At 38.7% G+C, this 12,139-nt stretch overlaps 1 pseudogene; it reads right to left on the bottom strand.

Moving 5' to 3' along the window:
• Positions 1 to 1,055: 1,055 nt before the first annotated feature.
• On the bottom strand, positions 1,056 to 2,054 carry LOC126080050 (olfactory receptor 52E4-like; annotated as a pseudogene).
• Positions 2,055 to 12,139: the final 10,085 nt, after the last annotated feature.

Consider the following 12,139-nt stretch of genomic DNA (forward strand, 5'->3'; position numbering starts at 1 on the left):
TTTTTAGTTTTTTGGAAAAAGAATGAATAAAAGAGAGGGACAGAGAAAGAAGGGGAAGAAGAAAGATGAAACAGCAAGAATGGCAATGAGAACAATACTAGAGGACATAAAAATACAAATGAGTCAATTATTTCAAAGAAGGAAGAAGAAATTTGAGGAGATATAAATAATGTAAAGCTATGGATCAGGAAATGTTCTGATTCAGACATTGCCACAAAACCATACATAAGCCTTATTTTCTTTATCTATAAAAATGAGTTTATGCCCCAATGGGGAACACAACAGAGAATCCCTGGTGGAGCAGGGGAGCAGTGGAATGCAGACCTCAAATTCTCGCAAAAAAAAAAAAAAAATATATATATATATATATACTTAATGGTCTGACTGAGACTGGAACGAAATGGGAGGTCGTTGTCCTCAGACCTTCTGTTAGCCCAGGGCTGGAACTATTCCCAAAGCCAACTCTTCAGAGAGGGATTGGACTGGACTATATGATAGAAAATGATATTGGTGAGGAGTGAGCTTTGTGGCTCAAGCAGACACATGACACTATGCGTGCAGCTCCTGTCTAAAGTGGAGATGAGAAGGCAGAGTAAGACAGAAGCTGGCTGAGTGGACATGGGAATACAGGGTGGAGAGAAGGAGTGTGCTGTCTCATTAGGCGAACAGCAACTAGGAGTACATACCAAGGTATGTATAAGATTTTGTATGAGAGACTCGTTGATTTGTAAACCTTCACTTAAAGCACAATAAATTAAAAAAAAAAAATGAGTTCGTTAGATGAGTGTTCCTTCAAGTTTTAATCTTACCTATAAGAGAAGACATACAAAGAAACGGGGACAATCTGCACTCTTCTTTGTCTGCCATTCTGCTCTAAAACCACTGCTGTCAGGATATCTGTTTTCTCCATTACTCTGTCTTTTGCCCAGATACATGTGGAAAGAGGGGTACTAGTAGACATACCTTTCTTTTATCTGCCTTCCCTAAACCACTGCCAATCAAAATGAAAAATTTAGCCATCATTAGCCTGTGTTACAGAAGATGTAAAATAGAGCTCAGATTATCCTATTTTGGGTAGTATATGGATATATTTTTCCATCTCTTCGGCATTGTTTTTTCTGTACAAATATCTTCACAACCTGTTCCCGGATCTGCTTGGTCCTGACTCCATAGATGACTGGGTTAAGGGCAGGTGGAACAACCACATATAGATTAGCCAAAAGAATGTGGATATAGCGGGGAATGTTCTGACCAAAACGATGGGTCATAAAAGAAAAAAATGCTGGTGTGTAGAAGCACAGCATGACACAAACATGGGAAGCACAGGTATTGAGAGCCTTTAGTCGGGCATCCTGAGAGGGAAGGCGAAAAACGGCTCAGAGGATGAGCACATAGGAAGAGGCAATCAGGATCACATCCACAATAATATTAGGAATCACCATGAGCCCACAGATGATGTTGACCTTGATGGGAGCACAGGCCAATCGGGCAAGACCCATGTGCTCACAGTAAGTGTGAGGGATGATGTGATGCCCACAGAAGGGCAGCCTCAGGATGAGAAACACAAATGGGGTCACAAGAACTAAATTCCTTCCAACAACAACAGAGCCTAGAATGGTGATGGTTTTATTGGTGAGGATCATGGTGTACTGGAGAGGTTTGCAGATGGCAACAAAGCTGTCATAGGCCATGACCACCAGTAGAACGGTTTCCATGCCTGAAAACATGTGGATAAAGAACATCTGAGTAAGACATCCCCCAAAACTGATCTCCTGGAGATTGAACCAGAAGATTCCCAGCACTTTCGGGATCGTGGATGTGGACAGACCCAGATCAATCATAGACAACATGGCCAGAAAGTAGAACATGGGCTGGTGGAGACTGTGTTCAATCTTGATCACAAAAAGGATGGTGATGTTTCCCACAAGTGCAATCAGGTACACAATACAGAATGGGAAAGCAATCCAGGTGTGTACAGTTTCCAGGCCTGGTATACCCAGCAGGAGAAAGACAGGGGGATGGAACTGGGTGTCATTGATAGAAGGCATTCTCCTAGCAAGTGTCATTGAAATCCTGTTATGAAGGAGGGACCTCACTTTTTAAAATATCTTCTGTTATCAAGGTCCTAGAGAAATGGAAAGATCTCTAATCAGTGTACTAGAGGTAATGGTAGAGGTAGTTAACTTACCAACATCAGAGGGTCTTTTCTTTCTGGATGATAACTGAACAAACACACCTGTTTTTGTTCTATGAGATCCATCATAGACAGTATCGTCCCAGGTTTTATTTACTTATTTTAATATTTGAGATCTTTGAAAGAACTGGCAATATTTCACAATGAATATAATGGGGGGATATTTACATGTTTTGGGGGGGACATTCCTTTTTATTCCTTTTACAAGTAGCCCCTTAATCCTTTTAGAAAATTACCTTATCCAACGATTCTCAGATTCTAAAGCGTGGTCTTGTGATATCTGGGCATTCCCAAGACTCTTTCAAGGACTCCACAAGGTCAAAACTATTTTCATAAAGGACATTATATTCCCATTTTATTCTCATACTATCATGAGTGCACCATGGAGTTTTCCAGATGGTATATGGGATGTAATATCATAACAGATAAAACGCTGGTGTAAACAGGAGATTGCAGCTCTCTTCTATTAAACCAAACTTTAATGAAATTTGCAAAATGTAAAACAATGATATTCTTCTCACTATTTTTGAAAATACAATTACTTTAAAAGGGAAAATGTAATTTATGTTTACATCTAATGGGTTTATTAGTGCTATTTTTAATTAAGAAATAAAATGTTTTTGAATTCTCAGTTTTTCATCCTAATGTGGTAAATATTGATAGATATAATTCACATAGACTAAAGCCCTTTGGGTTCTTTAATAGTTTTTAGAAGTGTTAAAGAATCCTAAGTCCAAATGAGCACTGTTGCCTTACACCATTTTCTATGATTTGATACAAGGTAGATCTCGGCATCTGCCTCACTAATGCTTAGACATTCACATGGCACAAGGGAGTTCACTCAGACGTTTTTAGATTTTTTTTCTTGTTCTAACTCTGCCTTCATGAGCAGACTCTTTCGATTATGAGACCATTGCTGTTTTTGATGCTTCCTAATCTTCTTATATTTGCTTTGTTTCAAACCCCATTTCTCCAGCCTCCTGTTCTTTCTGCGATCCCGATGTCCTTCCAATAGATTATCTTGGGCTTGTCAGCCAAATTAAGTTCTTCTTCCATACAACCTATAACACGAATAATGACATACAAAATTATACCAGTCTAAATTTGTGAGTGGTTTATGAACAGATTAAATATACGGCAAATTTTAATGATATGGCAACTAAAATATTTGTATCTTCGATTCCTGTATATGAAATTACTTGTCTTAAAAAAACTCTTCATGCCCCTACAACTCTGTAGCAACTAACATAACCTGAACTGTATAATATTATATAATATTCACTATGCATTTTCCTCATCTCTATCAACAAAATACTGGTACTAGGGGCAAAGAACCAGGAGGCATTGATTTTAATGTTCCCAACACTGCTGTATGAGCTTTGCTTCCAGTTGTTCAGTATTTAGTTGTTGAATTGAATCAAGGTTCATGTAAGTGTTTGTATCTGTGTGTGTGTTCAGAGAGAGTGAGAAACAATAAGAAAGAGAAAGAATATTTTTTAGTATGTATGTGATGCACATGTAAGTTGTCCAGCAAATTTGCAGATAGCGATTGTGTAGTAGGAAAAAAAAAAAAAAAGGCAAGTGAGTTAATATTCTGTTTTCTATGAGAAGGAAAGCAGAATCTCTCTAGAGGAGCTGGAGAGAAAGTTGTCCATGTGTAGAGCACAGCACCAAGTTTGCCAGCACTAAGGGGAAAATTCTAGGCTGGGAAATCAGAGGGCAGTGATTTGTGGGTCTTGACTTGGAAGAGATGTTTCCTCAGAAATGTGTAGGGTGACACGTCATGAGATTTACAGTATAGAGTCAGTCTTTTCTTCAGTGCTGCTGTTTCTCAATATGACACTTTCCCACATCAAGGAAAGTATTCAGGCTATGGTCAGAGAGACTAATCTTTGACAGTATAGTTCAAAACCAATAGGACTTTCACCCTCTCACAATTTTGACAGGAATGCTTCTCCACGGTTATGTGCCATAGACGATGGCAGACCCTGTGTGACTAATAAGCCCAAAGATCACTCCTGGCAGGCAAAGTGCTAAGTCCACACTTTCCTGGATGTTCACACTGACAAAGAGCCCAGCCTGAAAGTTCATTTCCAAAGCTAAATGATAATAGCTTTAGTTATATATATACATATATATATATATATGTTATATGCATTATACTATCTTTAGAGATCTTTCCCCTTTAGTGCCCAGTTCTTTGAGCTTGTGATTTCCTACCCTCTGACTCTTTTTCCTGTTGACTCTAATAGCAATATATTACAGGTGGTTTGTGTGCACTTGGACATCTTTCAGACATGGGTTGAAATTCTGTGATGCCGTTTACTAGATGGAGACCCTTGGAAAAATTCCTTAACTGACTACATCAGTTTCTTCTTTTGTAAAATTGGAATTATAAATGCAGACTAATGTGGCTTATTTTAAACATAAATAAAACCAATATATGTAAAAAGACTGGCTTATAGCATAACCTTAATAAAAGGTAGTTATTTAAATTATTAATGCTGTTCAGTATTTTATTTTTATTTTCACTACAGATAGCTAAAACACATTCACCTAATGGAAGAAATAACACTTCACTATAAAAAAGCCCAAACTTTGTAATCAATGAGCCATAAGGTGAGGAGAAGGAGGTGTAGAGGAAGGAATGGCACAGAAGTTGGAGTGAAGGAGTAGCAGAGGGCCACTCAGACCTGTCACCCTAAATTTCTAAGAATACGTATATAACCTAATGCTTCTCTGTTTGAAAGGGAACTATTTATTTCTCCCTTTCTTCAACCTGGGTGGGACCAAAGCAACTGTAGGAATAGATAACAACCTTCATTCAGGTACTTTCATGACTGGGCCATGAAGCAGGAGCCAGAGGAGGAGCTGGTTCTGTGTGATCTAGTAAGGATATTGGCCTTACAATAAAAAAGGCTTAATAGGTCTCATAAAATAGTGGGGGCACTGGAGGTCCAAGCCACAACTGACAATCTCTAAGTTCTCTAGGGTTAAGAGGTAGAGGAAAGAAGAAAATAGTGAAGACCACATGGATAATACCTAGATCGTTTTATTTGAATATTGACACTGGTCAAACCTCAACTCCCCTCCCCAAACACACACATACAACAGTGGCCTGCAACAAACATTCTTCTACTTCAGATGAACCACAGGAAGTCCTGTTAAAGGACCTGGTTCCCTGCCAACAATTAATTTGCTGGCTGGAAAAATCTAAACTTTTGGGTTACAGCAAGTAGACCCATGCTACTATGAGACTGTTTTTGTGGTGCTATAAAGAAAAAAAGAATACTTGTAAGCAGTATGCTGTGTGAGTGTGTGTGTATATGTGCATGTGTGTGTTTGTATGTATGCGACAGAGATTTACCTGTGTAATATTTCTACTCCTTGTTCTCATCTGAAGCTGAATCATGAGCATGGGAGCAGGTGCTTAAAGATGGTGATGGGGAGCACTTTCAAACTCCTGGGCCCCAAGTCTGCCCAGTCACATGGAGAAAACCTTTATAGTCAGTGATGGTGTTCCTAAGTCTAGGTATATCCCAGAATCCCTGAGCTTAGTGTTCAGAATCCTCTGGGTATAAATATGGCTGCAGAGAAACACCATGCCAGATACAACTCTTTAGCTCATGAGAGTGTGTGAAGTTAGCTACTATTGAGGGAAATATCCTTTAGGGTGTTGAAGGCTGGATGGAGAATGGTATTGATTGTGTCTCTCTCAGAAGCCATGAGAACATTAAGTTTATGCTGTGAACTCTTCATAGTGTGACTTATTAAGAAACTGTCCTCAGCAACTCTTTCTGTTTTGTATAATATATAAGTATGACATATATATATATACACACATATTATAACAGTATATGTGTGTATATACATATGCATATACACATATATGTATGTATATACACACACTTACACTGGTACAATGTTAAAGTAGTAGTAACAACTCTTATGAAAATACAAATGACAGAGAGATCATACCTGATTGGTTCACGTGGAAAATTATCATGGAGGAAGTAGTAATTGAGGGAAGAGTTGAAGGCAAATCGAAATGAGAGGTGATAACTTTTGTGGACATCTCTTGTTGGCCGAAGACCAGGGTATGGACTGGGGAGTCATGAAGTGCAATTGAACATTAAAAAGTAGATTGGGCAATAAATGAAGGACTTTGATCATTATGGTGTCTGTGCTTTATCATATAATGCCTACAGTACACAATGCAGAAAGTGGGGGATCTTTGGAAGGATTTTTAAGCAGAGACTTCACAGAATCAGATGTGATTTGGGAAGATAAATTTGAGGATAATAGGAAGGATGGATACCATGAGGGAGAACCTGGAAGACTAGGGAGTAGGCTTTTAACTAATCTAATACAGAAGTTAGGAACACTAGAACATAGGACATCACTGTGTGTATACGTACATATAAGTATGTGAATATGTATACACATAGAAAGAAAACCCCGTTGGTGCAGTGGTTAAGAGCTGGGCTGCAAACTGAAAGATCAGCAGTTTGAATCTACCAGCCACGCCTTGGAAATCCTGTGGGGCAGTTCTACTTTGTCTTACAGGGTCATTATGAGTCAGAATCGACTTGACAGCAACGAGTAGATAGATAGATAGATTAGATAGATAGATGATAGATAGATAGATGATAGATAGATGATAGATAGGTAGATGATAGATAGATGATAGATAGATAGATAGATAGATAGATAGATAGATAGATAGATAGATAGATAGATAGATAGATAGATAGATAGATAGATAGATAGATAGATAGATAGATAGATAGATAGGTGATAGATAGATGATGATGATAGATAGATAGATGATAGATGTTGATGATGATAGATAGATAGATAGATGATAGATAGATAGATGATAGATAGATAGATGATAGATGATAGATAGATACACACATAACCACAAACAAAAAAATGGAAACAGTATACATATATAAAGAAAGAAAGTCATGTGTGGCACAAATGGTTAGGCTCTTAACTGCTAAACAAAGGATCGGCTATTTGAACCCACCTGGAAGCATATCTTGGCAGTTCGAATCCGCCACGTACTCCGTGGAAACCCAATGGGGCAGTTCTACTCTGTCCTATAGGGTCGCTATGAGTCAGAATTGACTCGACGGCACTGGGTTTGGTTTTTTTTTTTTTTTTGGTTTGGAGGCATATCAGAGAAAGGCATGGCAATCTATGCTGGAAGGTTACTGCCTTGAAGACCCTATGGAGTGCTATTACCATGAGTTGGATTTGACAGCAACTGGCTATATACATATCTTTTTAGGAATAGTTGTTACATGCATTTCCCATTCTTTTAATAGATATTAACAATGAAGTTTAACTCAATTGTATCCTTTGATTCTCATCAAGCAAAGTGTCTTGAATATAGCAGGTGCTCAGTCGTTGCTGAATTATGTTATTTTGGGACATAAAAATTACATTTCTGTTAGGGTCTCATTATATCCTCTAATCCGATCCTATGTTCTATGCCTCTGCTATTCAAAATTCTTCCACTGTGTCTTCTGGAAACATTTTTTTTTTTTTTAATGATCAGGAATATTATTTACGCATTAACATTTTTTATTGATGTAAATAGAAATGTAACAAAACATTTGACACTTCAACAGTCTTTACATATACAGTTCAATGACTTGAATTATGTTCATCAGGTTGTTCAACCACCACCCTTCTGGAGGGAAATTTTTCAGAGGAGTGGCAGAGGGTGCTAATCTCTGAGAGTATAGTCCAAAGCCAACAGGTCTTCCCCCCTCACAATCTTGTCCAGAATGTTCTAGTTAGACTGTATTTGCTAATGTAAAAGGACACATCACATACACAGTCAAACCCAAGCCGTAGGAAAAATGGCTCCATCTCTTGTTAAGAGGATATTAAACATCATATTGAAAGGGCACGTCTTAGGGAAAGCAAGAATTTAAGATCATTTTTATAATTAGTACACTCGTTAGAAAATATTCACCTACACCAAGATCATGAAGATATTCTATTATGTTTTATTTCAGAACCTTTGTTTCTATATATTTCATATCTTTATCCACATTTCCTTTTTAATTAATTTTTTTATTGCATGAAATGAGGTCAAGTGTTATTTTTAAATATCCAATTGATCCATATTGGCTATTCAATTGGCCCTTCCCATTTATCTCAAAGTCTATCCCTTCTCCCTCCCATGGGTCCGTCAGTTTGTGTGTTGCTGTGATGCTGGAAGTTATGCCACTGTATTCAGATACAACCGGAGTCATCCATGGCAGACAGGTTTCAGCTGAGCTTCCAGACTAAGGCAGACTAGGAAGAAGGACCCATCAGTCTTCTCCCAAAAGGAATTAGCCAGTGAAAACCTTATGAATAACAGTGGAACATGGTCTGATATAGTGCTGAAAGATGAGCTCCCCAGGTTGGAAGATACTCAAAATACGACTGAGGAAGAGCTGCTTCCTCAAAGTAGAGTCAACTTTATGGCATGGATGGAGTCAAGCTTTTGTAACCTTCATTTGCTGATGTGGCATGACTCAAGATGAGAACAGGTGCAAACATCTATTAATAATAGAGAAGTGAAATGTGTGAAGTATGAATCTGGAAAAATTGGAAATCACCAAAAATGAAATGGAATGCATAAAGATCAATATCCTTGGCATTAGTGAACTGAAATGGACTAGTATTGGCCATTTGGAATCAGACGATCATATGGTCTACTATGCTGGGAATGACAACTTGAGGAGGCATGGTGTTGCATTCACCATCAGAAAGAACATTTTAAATTCTATCCTGAAGTACAGCTTTGTCAGTGATAGGATAATACCCATACATCCACAAGGAAGATCAGTTAATATGACTATTATTCAAATTTACACACCAACTACTAAGGCCAAAGACAAAGAAATTGAAGATTTTTACCAACTTCTGAAGTCTGAAATTGTTCAAACATGCAATCAAGGTGCACTGATAATTACTGGTGATTGGAATGTGAAAGTTGGAAACAAAGAAGAAGGATCAATAGTGGAAAAATATGGCCTTCGTGATAGAAACCATGCTGGAGATTGCATGATTGAATTTTGCAAGACCAACAACTTCTTCATTACAAATGCCTTTTTTCCTTAACATAAATAGCCACTATACACATGGCTCTCACCGTATGGAACACAGGAATCAAATTGTCTACTTTTGTGGAAAGAGATGATGGAAAAGCTCAATATCATCAGTCAGAACAAGGCCAGGGGCTGACTGCAGATCAGACCATCAATTACTCATATGCAAGTTCAAGTTGAAACTGAAGAAAATTAGAACAAGCCCACGAGAGCCCAAGTACAACCGTGAGTATATCCCACCTGAAATTAGAGACCATCTCAAGAATAGCTTTGACGCATTGAACACTAGTGACTGAAGACCAGACGAGTTGTGGAATGACATCAAGAACAACATACATAAAGGAAGCAAGAGGTCATTAAAAAGACGGGAGAGAAAGAAAAGACCTAAATGGATGTCAGAAGAGACTCTGAAACTTGCTCTTGAACGTAGAGCAGCTAAAGCAAAATGGAAAAAAAAAAAAATGATGAAGTAAAACAGCTGAATAGGAGATTTCAAAGTGCTGCTCGAGAAGACAAGGTAAAGTATTATAATGACATGTGCAAAGACCAGAAGATAGAAAACCAAAAGGGAAGAACATGCTCAGCATTTCTCAAGCTGAAATAAATGAAGAAAAAATTCAAGCTTTTAGTTGCAATACTGAAGGATTCTATAGGGAAAATATTAAGAGACACAGGAAGCATCAAAAGAAGGTGGAAGGATTACAAAGAGTCACTACACCAAAAGGAACTGATCAACATTCCACCATTTCAGGAGGTACCACATGAGCAGGAACCAATGGTCCAAGTTGCACTGAAGACATTGGTGAAAAACAAGGCTCTAGGAGTTAATGGAATACCAATTGCAATGTTTCAACAGCAGTGCTGGAAGTGCTTACTCGTCTGTGCCAAAAAATTCGGAAGACAGCTACCTGGTCAACCAACTGGAAGAGATCCATATTTATGCCTATTTCCAAGAAAGGTGATCCAACCAATTACAGGAATTATTGAACAGTATCTTTAATATCACATGCAAGTAAAATCTTGCTGAAAATCATTCAAAAGTGGCTGCAGCAGGGAGCTGCCAGAAATTCAAGCTGGATTCAGAAGATGACATGAAACCAGGGACATCATTGCTGATGTCGAATGGATCCTGGCTGAATGCAGAGAATACCAGGAAGATGTTTACCTGTGTTTTATTGACTATGTAAAGGCATTCGACTGTGTGAATCATAACAAATATGGATAACATTGTGGAGAAAGAGAATTCTGAAATGCTTAATTGTGCTAATGAGGAATCTGTACATGGATCAAGAGGCAGTTGTTGGAACAGAGCAAGGGGATACTGCATGATTTAAAGTCAGGAAAGGTGTGTATCAGGGTTGTATCCTTTCGCTGTATCTATTCAACCTGTATGCTGAGCAAATAATCCGAGTAACTGGGCTATATGGACAATGGGGCACCAGGATTGGAGGAAGACCCATTAACAACCTGCGTTATGCAGATGACACAACCTTGCTTGCTGAAAGTGAAGAGGACTTGAAGCACTTACTGATGAAGATCAAAGACCACAGGCTTCAGTATGGATTGCACCTCAACAACAACAACAAAAATTCTCACAATTGGACCAATAAGCAACATCATGATGAAAAGAGAAAAGACTGAGGTTGTTCAGGATTTCATTTTACTTGGATCCACAATCAACAGCCATGGAAACAGAAGTGAAGACATCAAAAGACACATTGCACCGGGCAAATCGGCTGCAAAAGGCCTCTTTAAAGTGTTGAAAAGCAAAGATGCCACTTTGAGGACTAAGGTGCCCCAGACCCAAGCCATGGTATTTTCAATCACCTCATATGCACGTGAAAGCTGGACAATGAATAAGGAAGACCAAAGAAGAATTGATGCCTTGAATTGCGGTGTTGACGAAGAACATTGAACATACCATGGACTACCAAAAGAATGAACAAGTCTGTCCTGGAAGAAGTACAACCAGAATGCTCCTTAGAAGCAAGGATGGTGAGACTATGTCTCACATGCTTTGGACATGTTACTAGGAGGGATCAGTCCCTGGAGAATGACGTCATGCTTGGTAAAGCAGAGGGTCAGCAAAAAAGAGGAAGACCTTCAATGAGATGGATTGACAAAGTGGCTGCAATAATGGGCTCAAGCGTAGCAACGATTGTGCAGATGGCACAGAACTGGGCAGTGTTTAGTTCTGTTGTACAGACTGTTGCCATGAGTCAGAATCTTCTCGACAGCACCTAACAACAACAATCCCTTCTTCACTGTTCTGCAGTGCTATCTTTGTCTTTGCAATGCCTCTCCCCATCCCAACACCCACTGTCATTGAGTCAATTCTGACTAAGCAACAATGGCAAGACTAGTCTCACATACTTTCGGCATGTTATCAGGAGGGATCAGTCCCTGGAGAAGGACACCATGTTTGGTAAAGTAGAAGGTCAGCAAAAAAGAGGAAGACCTTCAGTTGGGTGGATTGACACAGTGGCTGCAACAACGGGCTCAAGCATAACAATGATTGTGAGGATGGCGGCAGGACAGGCCAGCTTTCTTTCTCTTGTACATAGAGTTGCTATGAGTTGGAACTGACTTGACAGCACCTAACAACAACAATCTTTGTCATAAGGCATGCTTTCATGTATGTGTGGTTCTGTTTCTTTCCTATTGTTTTGCCCATTTACCTATTCTTGGTCCAGTATCCAACAATTTAAATTAATGCAGCCATATAATAAATTCTTCAAGCTTGTCTGATACTTTTTGGCCTATTACTTTTTAATACATGTTGCAGTTTGAAAACAAGTGGATGAACAAACCCAAAGGAATATTTATTGCA

The sequence above is a fragment of the Elephas maximus genome, chromosome 7 (genome assembly GCF_024166365.1).
Source record: "Elephas maximus indicus isolate mEleMax1 chromosome 7, mEleMax1 primary haplotype, whole genome shotgun sequence".
Lineage (NCBI taxonomy): Eukaryota > Metazoa > Chordata > Mammalia > Proboscidea > Elephantidae > Elephas > Elephas maximus.